The 24402-nt window shown below is 48.0% G+C and overlaps 1 protein-coding gene across 2 annotated transcripts in view; it reads right to left on the bottom strand.

Moving 5' to 3' along the window:
• The window catches only part of LRRC63 (leucine rich repeat containing 63), a 63600-nt gene extending 48670 nt beyond the window's left edge, over nucleotides 1-14930 (bottom strand). For both annotated transcript variants that reach the window (XM_088477720.1, XM_088477789.1), the window contains exon 1: nucleotides 14815-14930. The gene's annotated coding sequence lies outside the window, so the exon portion shown is untranslated. The remainder of the gene's footprint in view (nucleotides 1-14814) is intronic.
• Between the last annotated feature and the right edge of the window lie 9472 nt (nucleotides 14931-24402).

Genomic DNA, 24402 nt, shown 5'->3' with positions numbered 1-24402 from the left:
CAGTGGGGGACCATCTACCCGCTTGCGAGCGCTGTGCCCTATATCCCTAGAGATGGGACACCAAGGGAGAGGTAGGACTGCAGCACATGCCCCCTGGACTTCCTGCTTATTCAGAGTTGTCCATTGTCACTTCTATTTCCACCCATATTTAAGACAGAGGTGTGCCAAGCAATTCTGCTACTTAAAAAGGAAATGTAAATATTAACTTCCCAGCAAGTGTAGATGTGTCCACTTTAAAGACATTGTGCCTGATTCATTACCGATCGCAACTGCGATTGCAATAACGATTACGCACGCAGTCTCACTGCGATAGTATGATAATCCATTGCGATTGCTATACCGTCGCAGCACAACATAAGGAAGCCCACTTTACCTTACACTCATCCGTAATGTTTAGCAAGACTGTGAAACCATAGGTACAATAGAGTACCATCGCAGCCTCATACACACTTGCACAAGCTCTGACCTTACTCGGGAATTGCTAACTTCATTGCACACTATGAGTGCTCAGGCTGCATACGGCATCGCAGTGGATAATTTATGCATGGCCATGAAACGGCATCCAAACGCACTGGCACGCCTGTGTCACGGCCAGGGTATTTCAGCATGGTGCTAGGCGAGTGTTACCTGTGAGGTCGTTGTGGCGCGGGCTGTCTGGTGGCGGAGCTGGTGTCTGGCGGGGGGCTTTGGCTGTGCGCGTTGTTGTGCGGGTCTGTTGTCACTCTGCGCTGGTAAGGCCTGGCGGGGTCTCCGTTCCGTTTGGCATCTTGCCTTCTGGCCATGTGATGCGGCTGGCCAATCCTGGTGAGTCACATGTTCCCTCCGGCCAGTAACAGCACGGCATGGGGTATTTAGGAAGGGTCAGTGCCTTCCTTCTTTGCCAGTGCAACGTGTATCTCAGCCTAGCTGAGAGGGAGTTCTCTGTGCTTATCCTGTTCCTGTGAATTCGCTGTCTGCCAGTCTGCCTGTCAGCTCCTAGCTTCCGCTGGACTACCCCGCTTCCTCCATCACCCTTGCCCATACCTGAGTGCCTGAGCCTGCTGACATCCTGCTCATTGCCTTAGTTCACTACCTGCATACCTGGCTATTATTTTCCTGCATCACTACCTGCATACCTGGTTGATTATTTTCAGTCTCACTACCTGCACACCTGGACAGCTCTAATTGTTTCTACTTGGACATTAACCCATTACTCCCACCACAGAACTCTTGTGCACATTTATATATTCCTGGACTTTTATTTACTGCCATATTTTATGTCTACTCAAGCACTTATTAAAAAACCTAGTTTTTTATTCAAACCCGCTTCTGTGATCACTCCTGCTACCACCCCGGGTCCACAAATAACCCAGAACATAACAGTCTGCAATTCACCGAAAACTCCCCCCCGTCACCAACCACAAACGGCACTTTCTGTTAATCACTCTGCGATGGGTCTCTGTAGTCACAACGATCGCAGTCCCGTTCGCAGTGGCCGGTTCATGCTCGCTCACTGCGATGCATACGCATGGGCAGAACGGAACAATAGGCCGATTGCGTGCATAATCGCAGTTGCGATCGGTAATGAATCAGGCCCTTTGTCACTTTTGAAGCAATATTAGAGCTACCATCAAAGAGAACACCACTATGTTAGAGTTAAGCATTAGAATATTTGTCTTTTTCTTTCTTTTTTTTAAATAAAATAAATTCCCTGCAATTTGAACAGTCAATGAATCCGTCTACATCAATTTAGAATTAGGGCCCTGATTCAGACCCGTTCGCGAGCGCATAGTGCTCACAAGCGGGTCGATGGTCGGTCAGTGCGTGCGCGCGAGCCTCGGAGAGAGTGAGAACTTCACTCGCTCCAGGGCTCGCTACAAAACCGGGCGGCTGTCGATGTTGATCGACAGCTCGCCCCGTTTTGTAGCGGGGAGGGGGGGTGGCTGGACAAATGGAACTCCTGCCGTTTGTGGGCGGCCCTACTGACATCATTCGTAATGTCAGTAGTGAACTTTCTGCTCTATTAGAGCAGGGAGTTCACTCGGGCTTGCGGGAAACGAGACCCTACCACAAAGGTCTCGTCGCAAGCCCGATGGTCGCGATAATCACAACCATCGCCAGGCCACTCGCAAAAGCTGTGGGTGGTCACCCACAGCTATGCGAGCGGCCTGGAGGCGGATTTTTTTTTTTTTAAATCTGCCCCGATTCAGAGCGAGCGCCTCTGAATCAGGCCCCATGTCTACACATTGAACATAGAACCTTTGAGATAAGTTTTAATTTTTAATTACCTCTTCTAAGGGTGAGGTTTTCATTTCACTAGGTCATACAACTGTTAGTCAAATAAATAAGTAATAGTGGTGCGCTCTGGGGGAATTATAATGTGTTGATGATAAACCCAAAAAGAAGTCACTTTCTTGATGTTTAAACTGTAAATGTCCTGCTAATGTCTAAAACATAAAGTCCCAACTTGAATCTGTAGGTAGGGTGTTCTTAAAGATAATTAAACAACTGAGAAGATGACGTGCGCTCCTTATCCCTGACCGGGAATGTGTACACCAAAACATCCTGCTGTCTCTTATGGATATGGATCTTTAAATAGTCCCAGGAAATATGTGGCTCCTAAAAAGTTAATTTCATGATGTCTGTAGGATGGATGTTCTTATAATGTGCTTGATGGCACCACAAGCCTCCTTAATCGCATTCCACCTCAAATACAATACATTGGCACAGTATCAGGGATCATGGTGAACACAATGATGCAGGTAGGTAAGAAATGGCTTGTACTTACCCAATATGTTGTGTCACTCCTGTTGGTTCTCCTTGTCCCGGTGCTTTTGCAAATGCTAATAAGGGTACTGGATACGTGGGATATGCTGCTGCACACTTGGTGATATGATGTAAATTACACTACAGACTTCAGTCTAGTAAAACTAATTTATTTAAGTATATCCTATGACTCAGGAGAGTCTCTAAATAAACATCCTGATTACAGGAACCATAAAACTGTTGATAAAGTCTCAAAGTGGCTAAACATGTAAGAAAAGTTCTCTCATGAAAAATCCTGTAGGTAGGGGACCTGGACCAACGCGTTTCATCCGGTTTGCGGACTTTTTCAAGGTACCCACCCTTCTCTTTACTGCCTTTATATAGAGTGTGGAATTATTCTGTCTGGGGCTCCGGCGAGTGCCCGCACTTCCGGGTTGAGCGCACAAGCGCGTCATAGCCGGTGAATGCAGACAATGCTTCTGACGCTAGAGTGTGCATAGGAGTCCCTGTTTCGATTTCGCGCATGCACCGTCTCCGGCGGCCATTTTGTCATAGGTTTTTGTAATGTAGTAGTGTGCCAGGCTGCTCTTGATGTTAATACTACTAGCACTAGAGTCTGTGCTGGGTGTCAACCTCCAGCACTGACACCCAGCACAGACTCTAGTGCTAGTAGTATTAACATCAAGAGCAGGCTGGCACACTACTACATGACAAAATGGCCGCGGGAACTCGCCGGAGCCCCAGACAGAATAATTCCACACTCTATATAAAGGCAGTAAAGTGAAGGGTGGTTACCTTGAAAAAGTCTGCAAACCAGATGAAACGCTTTGGACAACGTCCCCTACCTACAGGATTTTTCATGAGAGAACTTTTCTGAGACTTTATCAACAGTTTTATGGTTCCTGTAATCAGGATGTTTATTTAGAGACTCTCCTGAGTCATAGGATATACTTAAATAAATTAGTTTTACTAGACTGAAGTCTGTAGTGTAATTTACATCATATCAATAAGTGTGCAGCAGCATATCCCACGTATCCAGTACCCTCATTAGCATTTGCAAAAGCACCGTGACAAGGAGAACCAGCAGGAGTGACACAACATATTGGGTAAGTACAAGCCATTTCTTACCTACCTGCATCATTGTGTTCACCATGATCCCTGATACTGTACCAATGTATTGTATTTGAGGTGGAATGCGATTAAGGAGGCTTGTGGTGCCATCAAGCACATTATAAGAACATCCATCCTACAGACATCACGAAATTAACTTTTTAGGAGCCACATATTTCCTGGGACTATTTAAAGATCCATATCCATAAGAGACAGCAGGATGTTTTGGTGTACACATTCCCGGTCAGGGATAAGGAGCGCACGTCATCTTCTCAGTTGTTTAATTATCTTTAAGAACACCCTACCTACAGATTCAAGTTGGGACTTTATGTTTTAGACATTAGCAGGACATTTATAGTTTAAACATCAAGAAAGTGACTTCTTTTTGGGTTTATCATCAACACATTATAATTCCCCCAGAGCGCACCACTATTATTTATTTGACTAATCATTTTAGAGGTCGGGATACCTCTACTAGTGGAGCAGCTAGGGACAAGTTCATGATAGGACTGAGAGCGCTATAAAACCCCCTATTTTCATACAACTGTTGCTTACTTATCTTGCTTCACCAAATATGAGCTTCTGTAACATACAATCAACATATCAAGTCACGTTATGTTTGAACACATCATTTGTTTATATGTTATTGTGTATAATTAATAATACTTATATAAAACTATGTTGGGCACACTTATGCAACCAGGTATTGGAGGCTTTGTATTTCATTTATATGTTATTAAACGGCTGTGTTAAATATTATTGTTATTACCTTATATATACTCACAAAATGGCTACTTTAATGACCACTTCACCACTTTCTTAAACATATATATATATATATAAATATATATATATATATACATACATACATACACACACACACACACACACACACACACACACACACACACAACCCAGAACAGAGAAGGGAGGGGGGGCAGCTCACCCCCTCCAAATATTTGAGAGGTGCCAGTCAATGTACTGGGTCACGGGGGGCAGTGTGAACACTGTCTAGGGTTACACCTACCACAGTCACAGAGAGAATCCCCTTTCTGGTTGCTCCAACTCCTCCCTCCCCACAGCCCTTCTCTGCCCACCTCCTCCCCCTCCACCTAGCTTCGACCCCTACAGTGTGTGACTGGTAACTGTGGGCTGCCACTCCTCTGGGACCAGCCTGTGCCCTTCAACCCTCCCACTTCATATATTCCTCCCCTCTTCCCCCTCAGCTCCACCTTCGTCCTTTCTCTCCCCCCTTTGACCCAAAGACCCCAATCAATGGACGCCTTATTGTTGTAATTTTATACTAATACACTATTATCTGCATGTGCTGTATAGGGAGCTTTGTCCATCCGCAAAGTGTCTTTTTTTTATATATATATATATATATATATATATATATATATATATGTGTGTATAAATGTATTATATATACATATATATATAAATACATATATATATATATATATATATATTATATATATATATTTTGTACCCTGATGAAAAGGCTTATGAGCCTTGAAACGTCGGCCTAAATAAACCACGTTTATATTTTTCCAGTCCAGATGAGTGCCGCCTGGTCTATCGTTCTGACATAGACATTTATTTTATGTTACTTACATTGGGAAGGCGTCCCGGCAGTTGGAATATCCTGTACCAAGAGTGCCATTCTACATGTATGTATGTATGTATGTTTGTATATATATATATATATATGTGTATATATATATATATATATATATATATATATAGATAAATATATATATATATATATACACACATGCAACTATTTAAATTATATCTTGGCCCCCCCAAACCTAATAAGGTTGTGGCGCCCCTGTATATATACATACACACACTACAGCTCATTAATTTCAATAAACCCCCAAATTTGTTGATTTCTCTGTAAAGGATGAACTGTTTTGCACATAAAGAAGGCCACCTGCTGTTACTTGCGGGTGCTGCATTCCCCGTGAAGCCACGCCCCCTAACCACGAGGCTATGGCCCTAACCACAAGGCCAAGCCCCCTAATTTCAGGCACACGGTTGCGCCATGCGCAAGTGTCCCCCTGCCCGAGTTACAGAAGTTGTGAGGTATGGTAACAGACAAATAATGGGGGTCATTCAGACCCGCTCGCGAGCGCAGGACGCTCGCAAGCGGGTCGATGTTCCCCCACTGCGCATGCGCGTGATGGAGGGAGCTCCGTCGTGCGCATGCGCGAGACCCGACGAGCGACGGGCTCTCCATCGCTCCGGGTCTCGCACCAAAGGGGGCGTGCTGTCGATGTTGATTGACAGCACGCCCCCTTTGGTGGGCGTGCCGGGGGCGTGCCTGTCAGCCGGAGGCGTTCCCATGGGAACGCCTACCGTCTGAAGCCGGCCCCACTGACATCACTAGTGACCATCGCGACCATCATCATGGACCATCGCGACCATCATCATGGTCATCATCGCGACCATCATCATGGACGCTCGCATATGCTGTGGGTGGTCACCCACAGCTATGCGAGCGGCCAGGAGGCCGCTCCATTTTCATGGAGGAGGGCCCTGATTCAGAGCGAGCACTCTGGTCAGAGCGTTCGGCTCTGAATCAGGCCCAATGTCTGATCCCTGAAAATTAACAAATTACACCCTCAAGGTCATGAGGTGCTCGTAGTGATATCAGATACATGCCCAAAGTTGTTTTGAAACCAATTCGTCAACACATACTCAGTGGAAGAATTCCGTTGTTCGCCTTCTATTGTGATACTGTAAACTCTTCTGAAAGAATGTAAAGCAGACTCATAAATGACCCCTAGGAAGGATTTATCAATTGAAAAGCTATCTGCCATAGTCACTTTGAGAAACGCAGGGCATAGTTTGAGTGAAATTGCTCGCCTGGAGAAGGTTTTCCTTAGTGACATGTAATGTACCCTCAAGAGATTCACCGTGAAAAAACAGTGTACATGATCGCACACGATCTGGATAACTTCGAGTGACCACAAAAGAGGAGGACAAATTTATCAGAGTGTGTTCCAAATGGGACAGATTCCAAACAGCTTGTCAGATCCATACTGCTCTGATGAGAATGAGGAAGAAGAGCATATCAATCGCGACCGTCAACTGCCGCCTTGTAGTCCGTGGCTTGAAGAGATGTGTTGCAGCCCGAAAACCATTGCTTAGGCACATAAATAAAAAGAAGAGGCTTTTGTGGGCAAAAAAAAAATCACAGGAGCTGGACCACTAGTCAGTGGAAGAAGGTTCTTTTCACAAATGAATCGAAGTTTGAGGTGTTTGGCTCAAGAGGCGCAAGTCTATTCGTGGTGCGACAGACGAGCGCATGCTTCCTGCTTGCATTCAGCCCACAGTCAAGCATGGAGGAGGTTCCAATATGGTCTGTGGATGTTTCCAAGTTCGTGTGGTTGGTGTCTTCGAAAAAATGTATGAATCATTGGCTCCAAACGCTACCACATCATCATGGTGCGCCATGCCATCCCTTCCGGCACCCACCTTATTGGTTGTGGTTTCATACTACAGCAAGATAAAAACCCAAAACATATCTCCAGCTTTGACCATCACAGAGTCCTGAACTGAACTACTATGGGATCATCTAAACAGGTGTGTTCGAGATGTGCAAGTAACGAGCCAAAATCACCATTGGGAGTTGCTACAAGACAAGTGGGTTGCAATCAGAGCTAAAACTTTACACAAGCTGACCGACAGAATGCCCCGCATTTGCACTACTGTGATCACCGCTAAAGGTGGATACTTTGATGAGAGAACTATTTAAAGGAAATCCAAACTCAATTTATTTGTTAACAATGTGTATGAGTACAAAACATGTTTATTTGCCAAAATAAATATATATTAATTAAACTAGCTTCTTTTTTTCATTACTTTCTGAAAAATTGACGATTTGGTTGGTGTATTGAAATTAATTAGATGTAGTGTATATCATTTTGAATATTGTTTAGCTCAGTGAATCAGAACAGGGGGCATGGAAACCCCACCCAAGCTCCTGTTTCAGGGTACAATGCTGTCCCGATTGGGAAGGCAGGACCGAGCTCTCAAACCGGGATACTTGGGAGATATGGGTTATGCTCACAATATACCACACCCTGTGCAAGTAACAGTCATACCTAAATATATATCTTCAGTGCTTTTGATTTACTAAAAAATAGTTTTCAATTTTAGTTTTCTTTCTTCTACTCATACAGATGTGCGGATGTAAAGCACAATGCATGCAGAGAGGGTTTCCGTTTTTACCACAAATGATGAGAGTTACAGCCCTCTGCAGTTAGAGACTGGAGTCACAGCAGAGCTTGCATATTAGGGAGAAGGGGATGAACAGTTGGACTAAGGAGTATACAAGGTGGAGGGTAGAGAAAATGAATGTCAAGTTATAATGAGGACTGATAAGCATTAATAAAAAGGACCTCATTCAGAGTCGGTTGTTGCGGCCACTCGGTCGTACGCCACCAATGTTCGCTAAACTGCGCATGCGTAAATTTCGCAATGCGCGTGCGCAAACTGGCTATTACGATCAGAACTTGCTCTCTCCTTGAACACAGCCAGGTCGTTAGTTTGAGTGACAGGATGAGGTGTTTGTGGGTGGTAACAGGGGAAGGTGCTTGTGAACGGGGGAGTGGAGATCCGAACGCAGGCGAGCCTGACTATGCAAACGGCGTTTTATGGGAGTGCATAATTAACTAAGTAGTGTCATGGCACATGTGACATGGGAGGTTTTTACACTGACTAGATCGTAGTGCTTAACAGAGGGTATGGTCAACCTTAAGCTCTACGAGCAGCTCCCATGGTCTCGATTAATCCTTATATGCCCGGAGATGACGTGTAATGCGAACGAGAAGGGGGCGTATTTTTAGTCTTAAGGCCGCATCCTCCCCTCGCTCGTCCAGCTAACGATCCCATCTTAACGACGCAACTTGCGAGCGCTTCTTTGCATATCCGGCCCCTTTTACCTTACGACCGTGCGGCAACGACCGACTCTGAATGAGGTCCTGAGTTCCAGAGGTGGGGGCATATGAAGCGAAATCCTGGAGGCAAGTGTATCCTACTGACTTGGCCTTCTCGGACAATGGCACCCACCACTGCTCATCGTCTTCTGTGGAATGATTCCTTGTTGTGGCTAAGGGTCTGATTCCCTACGGATTGCAATATAGCGTACGCACGCAGATCAACTGCAATAGTATGCTAATCTATAGCGATCGCAATGCTGCCGCAGCACTACAAGAGGACGCCTACTTCACCTACACGCATATCCGTAATGGTTAGCAAGACTGCGAAAACATCGGTACAATCGAGTACCATCGGACCCATACGCACAGTTAAGGCAGGTCAGAACTCGGGAATTGCTAACTTCAGCACACGCTATGAGGCCTTAGGATGTGTATGGTATTGCAGTGGATAGTTTATGCACGCCCATGCAACGGCGTTAAAACGCATTGGCACACCTGCGTTCGGCGAATCACCCCCCCGTCAACACCCACAAACGGCACTTACTTTCAATCACTCTGCGAGGGGCCTGTGTAGCCTCTGCGATCGCAGTCCCGATTGCAATAGCTAGTTCGCACACTGCGATGCATACATAGAATGCAACAATCGCCCGATTGCATACGCATTAGCAACTACGATCCTTGCTGAATCAGGCCCTAAGTGCTATAAAATGATGTCCACTCCCTTTAAGTAACAACTTTTCATGTTAGTCCATATATGTGTCACCGATCACCATTATAATGGCTGCTTAAGTTGGATACACCCTGACATATATATTGGTCGATCAATTGATCGGCCAATATATCTGGTGCCCGTCAGCCAGTGTGTACCAGCGAGATGTCTGTGAACTACGTTGTTCACAGACATATCGCGTTGGCTGTGCTGCACAGCCGATGGACAGATATATCTGCAGCCACGGTTGCCTGGAAGATGATGGTCGTTCACTGTGTATGAACGACCATCATCTACAGATATATCTTTGCAGTGTGTACCCACCTTAAGAATCTACTACTTGCAGCGGAGTTTAACCACTTGTATCAGATGCGACCACACCAGGCTGGGCTTTCCCTGACATGGTTGCATCTGATGCGACCAGTCAGAAACGCCAAGTGGGAGGCTGCTGACCGCCAATCTCAGAGGGACCTCCCGGTCCCTCTGCACCAGCGGCTCTACCCCCAATGTGTCCCGGTCACTGCTGGCCCCAGTCATTAGGCAGTCCGGCTGTACCCTTCATCCAGCAGCAGCTGGCTTTGCTGTGGAAAGCAGTGATCGGGCTGTCCGCCAACTGTGCAACCCGGCGGCAGCCACCAGGAAATATAAGTAGCGTTCCCGGTAGGCTGTTTTAGCGGGGCGCGGCGCCCTGCCATCCTTCTGGAGGGCAAAAAGCACCCTGCCCTCCAGAAGGAGGCCAAAAAGCTCCCAGCCCTCACAGCCTGCGGGTGCCGTCTTCACCCGCGGGTCGCAGTGTTCCGCGGGCGGAGAAATGTGCGGTGACCCGATCACCGCCGGAGAATAGACACCGGGCGCATGCGCCCGGCATCTATTCTCCCTGTCTGCAGCGCTTGGGGGTGCCAGACTTGTCCGTAAGTGCCGGGCACGCCCCCAAGAATGACGAAAAGGGGACGCGTCTTATAGACACGCCCCCTTTTCGATGACCACACCCCCTTTCTGGACGCGCTAAGGTGCCCTCTCTAGCTCCGGCGCCCTGCCTGCCGCTGGAGCTAGAGTGAACACTATATAAGCGCTGCCCTCCCCACTCCTAACACTCGGCGGCTGCCGAGAACACCAAGTGCTGCTCGTTGGCTCCCCCCTCCTAACACCAGGCGGCAGTAAGTGCTGCCCGCCAGTTCCCCCTCCTAAGGGCTATTTCACACACACCGGTTTTGACTCACACCAGTTTACTAATTTTAGCAAACTATGTAAATAGATGGGTCCTTTCAGACGGCACGGACACGGCACGGTTGCCGTGTTACAGCCGGGAATATCCACTGACAAGAACGGCTGCCGTGCCATGTTCGTGCCGTCACTGCAAGTCAGTGAAATATATGTTACTATGTTTGCTTTCACACATGCGGCTTTTCTGAGCTTGTACCCACCCACAACTCCATAAGTGTTGTGGTACCTGAGTGTCAACATGAGTGACAACTTTAACATAGATACTGAGAGGCTGATATCATTAGTAGCATCCAGACCAGTTTTATGGGACAAAACACAACATATTTATAAAGATAGAAATGGCAAAAGGTTTGCTTTGCATTGAAAGAATATTTTAGTGTGTTGGGATAAAGGGCCTAATTCAGACCCACTCGCGAGCGGCTGTCCGCTCGCAAGTGGGTTGATGGTGCGCATGCGCGAGACGCGACGAGCGAAGGACTTTCCTTCGCTCGTTGTGACTGATCAAAGGGGGCGTGCTGTCGATGTTGATTGACAGCACGCCCCCTTTGGTGGACGTGCCGGGGGCGTGCCTCCCAGACGGGGGCACTCCCAAGGGAACGCCTACCGTCAGAAGCCGGCCCCACTGACATCACTAGTGATGTCAGTGGGAGTGATTTTGGCTCTGATACAGCCAAAATCACTCCGGGCCTTGCGGTTGAGAAACTCAACCGCAGGCTCCGGCTCGCAGTGGCGATGGTCGCGATGGTCAAGACCATCGCGACCATCAACCTGCACGCTCGTATAGGCTGTGGGTGGTGACCCACAGCTATACGAGCGTCCAGGAGGACGCTCCATAATTATGGAGGTGGGCCCTGATTCAGAGCGAGCGCTCTGGTCAGAGCGTCCGGCTCTGAATCAGGGCCATAGATAGATATATATGGTTAGTACTTTTATTTGTAGCACGGTTTTCAATTATTGTGTATAAACTAGTATTATCTTTGAATAGATCTGCTGCGCATGCCACCTACATTAAGAAAACAGACCACAACATTAAAAATGGCTCAAAGCCGTTGCATGTGAAAGGCACTGATTGCCGGCAAAAAACCTTCTGGCTTTGGCCGATTTTTGCCAGCCGGTCAAAACCGTTGTGCGTGAAATAGCCCTAACACACGGAAACTGCATAGAGGAGCCGTTACCGGGAACAGTGACACTGCCCGCCGGCTACCCCCTCTGAGAACCCGGCAGCTGCAGACAGTAGCAGCTGCCAGGAAAAGTCACACTGTCCCCAGCCCCCCTCTGTGCACAGAAAAATCCATCACTGCTGAACCGGCGTTGGAGATGAGATCATCGCCAAGTGCCGGCTCTTCCTATGCAGTTAAAGGGACACGGGTCGCCTCGACCTGGGTTACCCCGTTCACACAGCACTGCGAGCCGGGTTGAACTCGTGTTCATCCCTGCTCGTTACCCGAGTTGAAATGCCAAGTTATTTCAACTGGGCCCTTTCACACTGCACTTTTCGGAGTTTAGCCTCAGTAGTTTACACCATCTTCTGATGATTTAAACTACCGTAAGCCTATGGAGGCTCCAGGTGCAGGAGAGAGATCTTTCGATCTCTCCCCCGTAGCCTCCGGCCAGCTCCGGTAGCCGACAGTGTGCGCATGCGCAGTGTCAGCTTCCCCCAGAGAAGTTTTTTACATTTGTGAAAAACCTCTTTTAAATGCCGAGGATATAACTCGCAGGGACAGCGATTATCGCAACCACTGTCCCTGCGAGTTTCCCTTGGTACATAATGGGGATATTTTCATTAAGAATGAAAATATACCGGCGAGATGGATATATAATAATTGCGGCAGTGCCGCAATTATTAGTACATAGACCCCCAAGTCTTCATTTCACCTGGTTTTAATCAACCACAGAACATGTGTAATTCACGTGTCCTAAAGAATAGGGACGACATGGCAATCCTACATATAACCAATGTAAGACACGATCTAACCAATGCTAAGATAGCACATATAACCAGCATTGTACCACACCTACCTAGGCAATGACCTATACCCCTTTTACACTGGCTAAATAACCCGGGTTATTGCTTTCGGCTGTGGTATAAGAGATAGACAGTAATAAGTTAGACAATGTCTAGATAGACACCAGATGTTACACAGTTAATAGTTAAGGGGGGTATCTACTAGATGATTAAGTTGAACGATTGAACAATAACACTCGTCTGATCGTTCAATCATTTGCAAATCGTTTGCAAAAAAGTGTCTAAAACGACCAGCGATGCGCGTGCCCGCTGGTCGTTTAGACATCTATCATCTTTCCAACATGCTGGTCAACCTGACGATATCGTCAGGTTCAGCATGTTTCCAGATGATTGATGACCCTGCACTGAATGACTGCTCGTTCAGTGCAGGCTCATCACACGACTGACAAACGACTGAACGATTACAATGTCGTAATCGTGCAGTCGTTATCAGATCTTGTAGTGGATACCCGCCTTTAGACAAGGATAAAAGTTCGACACAGACAAAAGTCAGACACACTAATGTTAGACATGTAAAAAGTTTGACAGGTAAAAAAGGTCAACAGGGTCAAAACTTTGACATGAAAATGGTCGACACAAAAATGGTCGACAATTTTTTTTTTTTCTGTTTTAGCCCTAATCTTCACCCTAACCCTAACCCTCACCTTGGTGCCTAACCCTAACCCTCCTGGTGCCTAACCCTAACCGTCTGGGTAAGTACCTAGCCCTAACTGTGTGGGTAAGTAACTAACCCTAACCCTCTAGTAAGTGCCTAACCCTAACACTAAACCTAACCCTAATCTTAAAAAAAAAAAAAAAATATTGACCATGTCTGTGTCAATCATTTTCATGTCGAACTTTTGACCCTGTCGACCTTTTGTACCTGTCGAACTTTTTACATGTCTAAATTTAGTGTGTCTGACTTTTGTCTGTGTCGAATGTTTATCCTTGTCTAACTATTGACTGTCTAACATCTGGTGTCTATCTAGACATTGTCTAATTACTGTCTATCTATAGTCCGGAACCCATTGCTGTCATGGGTCATGGCTCAGTGTAAAAGGGTCCCTGAAAAATAACCTGGGTCCAGTGACCTGGCAATCCAACCTGGGTAGCAAGCAGGGTTGGACCCGGGTTACGGAGCAGTATAAATGGGTGACATCAACAGCATAGGAACAGCCGGCTCACCGGCACTTGGAGATAATGTAATCTCCAAATGCCGGCAGAGGAGAAGCCCCGGCAATAATACGGGTCCAGCCTTCCATGTAAAAAGAGTTTCAAGCCCTGTGACACAGCTTGAAACCAGTATTCAATGACCCGTGTTGGATTGGGGAAAATGTTGTAAAAGGGGTATAATATAGTATATGTAACAATGTAACACAGCTAACCAATGATTTACGTAACAGATATGACCTATCCTGTCACTTGCAATAGGTGATTAAGTGGTATTAGTTTTATGTGAAGTTTTTTCTTTTTCCTATAAATAAAACTTATTTAATATATAAATATAGCATAGCTAAACAATGACTGATAAGAATAGCTAACAAATGAATAACAAATAAAGCACATGTAATCAAATAAATAGACTCAATTTCCCTTTCGTGCCACTAACAGCACAAGCCTTGGTTTGAAATATTTGTACATTTAAATGTCCCTATTTTTATAGTATAGCTTAACTATGCTATTCTCACTGTCTATCCCTATTTTGAAGGTCCCCATCATGACAGATGCTGTATTGGCCCCATCTCCTGTGTATAATGTGATAGGGGTCTAGGTAAATTCTTCCAAAATGCTGCCAATTAGGTAATGAATAAACACAAACAAGACATGGGGCAGCTGAAAGAACAATTAAACATTTCATGGGTTAGTTCCTTAGGTACAGTGACATCTGCAAATAGCTCATTATTACAATACAAGCGCTCTGCATATATGCAATGTGTCTCATGTAGTAGAGAACGTGCATATGTGCCCACATGTTCTGTATGTTAAAAAAAACTTGCTGTTATTCGTTGGTTCTGTCCATGCTGTGTATATGACCGTGTGACAGACATTAACACACACAGATCACCCACCGGCGCCCACCTCGCTGTGTCCGCATCCGCAGCTTCGCTGTCTCCCCGGTGAGTACTGATCCCTGGGCACCGAGAGCTCAGGAAGTCCTTAGCAACCGGGCCTAGGTAACGGGTCAACACCGCCGCCTCTCCCCAGGGAGCATGCGCAGGAGGCAGCGCCGGACTCGTATTTTTTGCATACAGTACTTCCAGCCCGCTGCCCGGCTCATAAGTGTGGTGACCTCAGCGTAATGAGGGAGTGAGTGCTACTATTGTCTACTGCAGGTGAACATTTAGAAATAAGTCACGGGGAAACGACGAGAGCTGGGAGTGTTGGAGTGTGGCCAACTGGGGAGGGGGGGGTAGCAGTTTGGCAGTTTAAGTATTAGGGGCATAGATATGTCATATGTGTCAAACTGTTAGTTGCATAAGAGGCAGTTTCTGCATAATTATTGTTACTATGAGGATGTAGTCATGTGAGTGTCGGTCACAATCCGACAGCGAGATACCAACGCCTATCATAATACCAACGCCGAGGACGCCTGCCTGAACGAAGGTAAGTCTGGTGAGCCCTTATGGTGCGTACACACTGGGCGATAAAGTGGACGACTGAACGATATCGTTATCGTTCAGTCGTCCACTTTATCGTCCATTTTTAACACCAAAAAGATGAACGATGACGACGACGCGCGTTCCCGCGGGTCGTTCGTCATCATCGTTCATTGGGCTGACATGCAGGCCAACCTGACGACCTCGTCAGGTTGCTGCATGTCAGGGAATGGGGGAGAGAGCCCGGCACTGAACGATATCGTTAATGATATCGTTCAGCGGCTGTGCTCAATGTCATGAACGACATTGAGCACAGCCCTTCGGGGACAACACTACACGATATCGCTCAGGGAGCATATCGTGTAGTGTGTACCCACCATTAAGCTGCATACACACACAACGATTGAATTAATGAACGATTTTAGTAAATGATTTTTTCCCTTGAAAAAAATAACTAAAATTGTTTACTAAAGTTGTTCATTTACTAACTGTAATGAACGATTTTTTAGAACTACAAACGATTTTTGCATATTAACTTACTGAAAATCGTTCAGTTGCCAAGTCTGACTGAACTACAAATTACAAACTACAAACGTGAACGCGCATGAACTATAATCGTTCATCGTTTGACTCAGAAAGTGAACGATTTTTTCAAACGATTATCGTTAAACGATATAGTTTAACGATAATCGTTCAAAAAATCGTTGTGTGTGTATGCACCTTTAGCGTTAGCCGTGGAAGGGGGGGGAGGTTAGTATTAGTGAGTCCAGCGGGTTAGGGTTAGTTTTTTGGGGGAAGATCAGGGTTAGGCACCCCTAGAGGGGAGGGTTAGGGTTAGGCACCCCCAGGGAGAGGTCAGGGCTAGGCATCTCGCCCCCCCACCCCGAGAGGGTTAGGTTCAGGGAGCGGGAGGGGGGATTAGGGTTAGGCACCCCCGGGGGTAGGTTATGGTTAGGCACTAAGGGGGGAGGTTAGGCATCCCTAAGGGAGGGTTAGGGGGGGACAGGGGAGGTTAGGGTACTTACCTGCCCCTGTCGGGATCTTGATCCCGTCGTGCATCCGCTGTCCGGATTTGAACCAGCGGCTAAACCGCCGGCATTTCAATCCCATTCTGTTCCTATGTACTAATGGCACAATGCAGGAGATTTCACAGAAATCTCCGGTAAAGTGCTAATTAGCACTGCTGATCGCAATCCCCATTATTATCAATGGGTACTACAATCTGCCCCTATGTACTAAGCTCCAAAAAGCGAAGATTTTCGGAGTTTAGCACCGAAGATGGTGTAAAATACTGTAAGCCTATGGGGGCTCCAGGTGCAGGAGAGAACTTTCAATCTCTACCTCGTAGCCCACTGCCAGTTCCGGAAGCTGACGCTGTGCGCATGTGCAGTGTTAGCTTCCCCTGGTGAAGTATTTCACTTCTGTGAAAGACTTATCCTAAATGCTGGGGATATAACTCGCGGGGGCAGCAGTTACCGCAACCACTGTCCCTGCGAGTTCCCTTTAGTACATAGCCAGGATATTTTTATTGAAAATTAAATTATTCCCGGCGTGTTAGGTACATAATAATCGCGGCTGTACCACAATTATTAGTACATAGATCTAGGAGCATCTTTAGAGAGGAGGGGATCCGTGTGCATCCCCCGTCACAGGCCCCCTCCAGTAGACTCTGGGCACTAGAGTGTGCACAGAGTCTACTGCGCATGCGCAGATTGCCGTGGAAACATTTTTCCGTCGATTTCCTCAGCGGATGCACAGAATGCCGTGGTGGCCATTTTACAGGGTTTTCAGCAGCTCGGAGAGACCCACCGGCAGATCCAGGGGAGGGCGATAAGGGCGATCGCCCCCGTACACACAGCCCCGGTCTCCAAAAGTCCCGCCCTCTTATTTACACCAGTCGCGACTAGTGTGTCCTGTCAGTCGGCTTTACTGCTGCTGCTGCCTGTAAGCAAAGTAGTGCAGGCGCCACGGCGCAGCACCAGCTCAATGATCTGTCGTGTGACAGACACAAATGCAGAGTCTACGATGTCTCCATTCCTGGCTGGCAGGACTGCGAGCGGCGCGGTGCGGCGGATCAGCTGGCTCCCCTGTCCTTCTTTGCACATGCGCAAGGTCAGCGCAGTGAGGACGCTGGGATCCGTCGAGGCAACCACCATATTCACTTGAGCAGCAGAGCAGACTGTCACTGGGCTGGGCTGGCTGACGGACACTGCAGTCGAGTCTTCAACTGCCTGTCACTTTTCTGAAGAGTGCTGTGAGTGTTTGTGGAGCACGTTGGGGGGGAGGTGTGGTGCACATATGGGGCTGGGGGGAGCCTTTGTGCAGCCACTTATATTGGGGGGGGCAGTGCACATGTGGGGCTGGGGGGAGTCAGCTTGCTCTGTGGGGAATAATATTGTTGTGGGGGTCTGGTCACGGTGCACATGCGGGGCTGGGTGGAGCGTTTGGGAGGGGCAGAACTGTAAGTGGGAGGAGTAATGAGTAGAGAGGGGAGGAGTCAGTGTTAATTCTTAAACCACCCCCCCCTAAAAGTAAAGTCTCAATCCGCCACTGGAGAGACCCGATGCGGGACCTCGGAGAGGTAAGTGTAAGATAATATGGGTGCAGGGTGTGCGGTGCAGGCCTCCTCTGGACCCCTACCGCCTCTAAAACGGCGTTGAAACACCAAGGCACGCCTGCGTTCGCATCTCCAACCCCCCGTTATTAGTGTCCTGCCCCTGTTACCACCCACAAACGGCCTCTCCTGTCACTCATTACCCTGGGCTGCCTTTGCTGGGTGAGCGAGAGGGTTGCGAACGCAGTGTGTAGTTCGGGCACGCACAGAACGAAGCGTGCGCATGCATGTACACAGAACATCGGGCCGCTTGTGAATGAACAGCGCTAGCGAGCGGCTGTGAATCAGGTCCCCTGTCCCCTCTCCCCAGCAGCTCGCCTTCTTACCTCTCCCGTGATCTCTACAATATAGTAACTATATATAGATCCCCATTTATCATTGTATATTTGCCACTTAGGGCCTGATTCAAACCCGGTCGCAAGCGCTGAGCGCTCGCAACCAGGTCGATGGTGGCCCAGAGCGCATGCGCACGACGGAGCTGGCTCTGTCGTGCGCATGCGCGAGACCCGGATAGCGACGGGCAATCCGTCCCTCCGGGTCTCGCACCAAAGGGGGCGTGCTGTCGATGTTGAGTGACAGCACGCCCCCTTTGGTGGGCGGGCCCCGGGGGTGGCTGCCCAGACGGAGGCGTTCCCGTGAGAATGCCTACCGTCTGGAGGCAGCCCCACTGACATCACAAGTGATGTCAGTGGGAGAGCTTTCGGGCCTGCTAGAGCCAAAAGCTCTCTGGGGCTTGCGGCCACGAGACCCTACCACAAGGGACTCCTCGCAAGCCCGATGGTCGCGATGGTCTTGACCATCGCGACCATCATCATGGCCACTCGCATTAGCTGTGGGTGGTCACCCACAGCAATGCGAGCGGCCAGGAGGCCGCTCCATTAAAAAAAAAAAAAAGACGCCCTGATTCAGAGCGAGCGCTCTGTCCGAGCGTCCCGCTCTGAATCAGGGCCATAATCCGTTTTCTAGGGTTAACTGCAAATATTACATTTCCCCCTGATGTATGAAGGAGGAGAGGTTGGTTTAGCCGTGAAAAACGACTTAACCCGACCAAAGTGGCTTCATTTAGAGTTATATAAAATTCAGCTAAAGGGGCTGAAAATTAAATTTGTGCCTTTTTCCTCTCAAATTACATACTTTCCATGCTGCACATCCTTATCCATGTCAACTGAGACACATTTTGCACTTATGACCCTTTACGCTAGGGGGCAGGGCCGTAACAGGGCCTTTCTGCGCCCTGTGCCAGCCATGTCCCCCCCCCCCCCCCAGCCCCAGGAAACACGATGTCATGCGGGCACACTTGCCTACTTTTGAAAAAGCATTTCAGGTTCAGGGAGATTGTGAAAGCACCTATGAGCACAGCCTTAAACTGGATGTGTACTGTTCTGCCTGAGAGGCAGGTCGAAGGGCATACATGCCGACTTTTAATCTGCCCTCCCCGGGAGAGGCTTGGGGAGAGGCAGCAGTCGGGCAGTGATGGGGGCGGGGCTAGACCATTCACGTCATTAGACCCCGCCTCCTTTCTGCACAACTCCCGCAAATCACACATATTTTAATAGGGGGCAGGGCCAAATGACACAATTTGCGTAATTAAGCCCCGCCCCCTAACGACGGACCACGGATTGCAGGTAAGTTTCTCCTCAACCAGCCCACTTCACTAGGAAGTGGGTGGGATGCGGGAGAAGTGCCTACACTGCCGGGAGTGCAGGTGGTTACCCAAAAAAAACGGGAGCCTCCAGCGACTTTTGGGAGTGTAGGCATGTATACTTACATCCAAAGGTAAACAAGCCTCAAAGCAGCAGCTGTTGCTCAGTAAGATTTACTTGTTGATGAAAACACACTGATACATCACTGATAATCCCATTTGAATGTATATATATATTTTTTTTTTCTTTTTTTTCCAAGTATATTAAAGCTACTTTATGGGGGTAAGGTGCAATCAGGGAGATTGCTGGACTCCTCAGGGAGTCAGGGAGATTGCTGGACTCCTCAGGGAGTCAGGGAGATTGCTGGACTCCTCAGGGAGTCAGGGAGATTGCTACTATTTCAGGGAGTTTACCTGACAATCAGGGAAAGTTGCCAAGTATGCATGTGGAGGGGGCGGGGCCGGCAGCCCAGGTAATTACAGCTCTGACTGGAGCATCCTCAGGATACTCCGGAGGGTCTGTTAGAGCTGTAGCCGCTTCAGTGTCGATGATTATAAATCATCAGTCGTCGATGGCCATCCCTAGCTCCGGCGGCACTGAAGCAGAAATTGTGGCTGCTCTAGCCAGATGCAGGGACCAAGGGTGAGTGGCAGTGCTGCCCACAGGGCACAGCGCTCTGTGTGGTGGCACCACTCACACACCCCTAGCTTCTGCACTGCTAAGGGGTCTGGGACAGAAGTCAAAGGGGGCGTGTAAGTGTGGCCAATGTACAATAAAAGCATGTGCAGGCAAAATGCCTCCCATGCTGACCGCTTAAGCAGCTTCCTAGGGGCGCCAGCCACTGGAGGGCGCTTCTGAGTCCGCCCTAACTATGGAGGGTGCCTCTCTAATTCCCCCCACCCCCGGCACCAGCGGCAGCGAGACTTCCAGGTCCCGCAGTGCATGACGTCACTCCCATAGTTCCAAGAAGCGGGCGCCGGGGACGGACGGCAGCAGGCACTGGAACGGGGTTTAAGGTAAGTATTAGTGTGTGTGTGCGCGCGCTGGGGCTTACTATATGGGACACTACTGCGGGCACTACAAGGGCCTTACTACTGGGGGCATCATATGGGGGCACTATTGGGAGCACTACAACTGGAGGCACTACAGAGGCCCTTACTACTGGGTGCACTTCAAGGGTCATTACTACTGGTGGCACTACAAGGGCATTACTACTGAAGGCACTGCAGGGAGCATTACTACTGGGGGCACTACAATGGCATTACAACTGGGGGCACTATAGGGGCCCTTACTACTAGGGGCACTGCAGGGGGAATCATCCCTTTAATTCGGGTCATGTGAATATTATTAGGGTGCTGTGTATGTGTCTGTGAGCTGGACGGAGGATTTGGGGGAAAACGGGTGGCATTATGAACCTTTGCCTAGGGCACGCTGAAACCTTGCACCGGCCTGCCCCTATATACCTGTTTGCTGTTGCAATCTGTTCATATTATTGCAGTGATATTAGCATTCATTCTGCAACATTAACGCATATTTCCATTTGATCTTTTAAAGGGAAAGGCTTTGGATGTGTGTATTGATTTGAACTTAATAAAACTTTAATCTTGTATTTTTCTTGGTCTAATTTTGTTTGACATCATAAATGCAACTTTATTATATATTAATAACACTGTGCGGCGCTGTTTTAACTCCTGTCGTAAAACCAAGCACATATACTACTGTCGTGTCCATGAGTTAAGGGAAGCAGGTGTGTATGTAACCCTTTCTGGGCTAGACGCATAACTAGCTTTGCAAGCTAAGCAAAATGTGCCTTATTTCAGGGTGCAGTTTCCACTTGCAATTTAGATGCAAATTCCTCCTAAGGATACTGGATTTCAACCTCTATACGCACCTACCTACACCTTCTAAACCCTGCCTATAAACCTCTAAAATTGACGCTATTTGCGTACGCAAACATACAGTAAAATAAAGACTTTAGACCTTGAACATGTGTTCCAAAGCACAAAGTATTATTCAAGTAAAGTACAGTCAGTTACACGCTGTGATCTAAGTACAATTTAGCGCAAAGAATTATATAGACCAGTGGCGTAACTAGGGCAGGGCGAGCGGGGTGCGTGCCCTGGGCGCCGTTGGACCGGCGGCGCGGGGGGCGCCATTGGACTGGCGACGCGCGGGGGCACCGCCGGCAACGGTACCGGCCCGCCTGCCCTAGTTAGCCAGTGTAGCGCCGACCGCAATGAGTGCGGTCAGCGCTACACATTTACACAGGACCAGCGCTAGGCTTCCAGCGCCGGTCCTGTGCTGCACACCTGAGCCCGTTCCCTCCTCCTGAGCGCTTGCCCAATAGCGCCAGAAGGCGGGCTCAGGCTGTGCATAACACAGGCATTGCCGCCAGCGCTGGCAGCGATGCGTGTTAAACAGCAGCCAATGAGAGTCAGATAGACTCATTGACTGCTGCAACACCCACTGCAAGAGCCGGACTTCCGTCCGGCTCCTGCAGTGGGTAATGGGACAGACGTCATGACATCTGTCCCATAATGCTGAGCGCGCCAGCCCGGGAGGATTGGTGGCGGCGGGAGCGGCGTCGCAGACCAGAGCTGCAGCAGCGTGGATTCAGGTAAGTATATTGTTATATATATATATATATATTTTTTTTTAACCTATCTGCACTACTGGGGGCACAACGGGGGAGGGGGGTGGCTACTACTGGGGGGACATCTACTGGGGGTGGGGGCACAACAGGGGAGGGGTGGCTACTACTGGGGGCACCATTATTGGGACGACCTCTACTGGGGGCATTTCATCAGGAGGGGGAACCTCTACTGGGGACTACTACTTGGGGGGGAACTACCACTGGGGGCATTATAAAAGGGGCCTACTACTAGAGGCACTGCACTCGGGGGACCACTACTGGGGGCAATAATAGGAAGGGCCACTACAGGGGGCACTGGATAGGGGGGATCACTACTGGGTGCCTGCATAAGGGGACCACTACTGGGAAAACTACATGGGGGGGACTACTGCTGGGGGCACTATATAGAGGGCACTGCATAGGGGGGGAACTACTACTGGGGGCACCATATAAAGGGCACTGCATAAGGGGATACCGCTACTGGGCGCACTGCATTGTGAGGACTGCTACTGGGGGCACTGCATAAGGGGGAACACTACATGGGGCACTGCATTTGGGGGGGCCACTACTGGGGGTACTGAGTAAGGGTAACTAATTGGGGGCTGTATAAGGGGGACCACTACTGGGGATACTGTATAAAGGGCACTAGTATGGGCCTGCATAAGAGGGACCACAACTGCATACTGGGGGTACTGCATAAGGGGTACTACTGGGGTTAAGGTGCATATGGATAGGAATGTTCAGTGTGAAAATAAAGGGGTGTGTCATGTTGACACGCCCCATTTTTAAGTGACCACGCCCCATTTTTAGCGCGCGTACATCAGGGGAGGGGGCTCCCTTTTCAAATTTGCCCTGGGCTCCAAATACCCTAGTTACACCACTGATACAGACCCAAGATACAGTCATACATACGCACGCGCTCTGGGACCAGATTCCGGCATCAGCAGAATAGACTAGCAACCCATGGTCAGAGAACACATATTTATACCCCCCCAGAAATAGACAACACAATAGAGGAGTTTGTTGCTGATCCCACTGGTTCCCAGTGCGGGTGCATTTGTTACAGGGCATTTAACAGGTTGATTCAAATGGCCACAGTCCAGCCTCCAACAGCTGGTTGCCTTCGTTTTCCCACCTCATGCAAATCTAGACTGTTGGTTTTACAAAGTACATTTTGGTTCTTTATGTCTTTACGGTCCATAAGTTGCGAACGCATGTTCCGATCTTCACACCGATGATACCGGAAAGCTGTGGTTAATGTGCGGATCAGTATAATATCAAACACGACTTACTTATCATATATTAAACCTTAGATACCAAAATAGTCTTTATTTCACAGCATTTGTAATAAATGAATAAAACTTGGATCTTTTACTTTATAGCTATGGAACCTTTTGTGTAAGTGTGCATTATGTAAGTATTAGGGATATGGGAAAAGACGCTAGTTAGGTTTATCTGATTTGGGGCAGATGTGCACGCATGCAGCTAATAAACAGCGTTCGCATGCAGGATATTGTGCATTCGCTACTGAGCATCATGTTAGCAGAGCAACTGTGCGTAATGTGCGGTGTTTATGCATGAGATTCTATTTATGATGGACTTAACATATATATATATATATATATATATATATATACACACACACACATTTCATTCCTTACTAACAGTTTCAAACTACAATGCAAATGTGTTATGGGCAGTGAGCTTCACTTCTCAAACAAGGTGGAGACCCCCAGCTGTGAAGCTGGGGCCATTCTGTCTGGGAGTGAGACTAAAACCTGTTTAGGATTCAGACAAATTCAATTGTGTAGATCAATGTCTGGGTTATATTACTATTGCCACAACTATACTTGTCTATATACAGGGATTCCCAATTTGGATGTAAAACACTCACAGTATTCTGGTGTATTGTCTATTCTATTTACTTTTCTCAGGAGGCTGTTTTTCTAGTTGTTTTTGGTATTTCTCTATGCAAGGTTGTCCCCAGAATGGTCCTGTCATGGCTTCTAAAAAGATTATCAAAAACATTGCCATCTGTACTTAGCTTGTGAATTGTAACTTAAAATGGCGCTGGTCGCAAAATGGCATCTTGCAGATTCTTGTTTCTAAAATGGAGTCTAGCTGCCATTCGCAAGATGGCGTCGCGCACGCTAATTTTTACGCTGATTCCG

Source organism: Taudactylus pleione, unplaced genomic scaffold (assembly GCF_031769625.1).
Source record: "Taudactylus pleione unplaced genomic scaffold, aTauple2 ptg000005l, whole genome shotgun sequence".
In the NCBI taxonomy this organism is placed as follows: Eukaryota; Metazoa; Chordata; class Amphibia; order Anura; family Myobatrachidae; genus Taudactylus; species Taudactylus pleione.
Note: the sequence above shows the minus strand (reverse complement) of the source record. Positions and strands in the feature narration are given on the sequence as shown.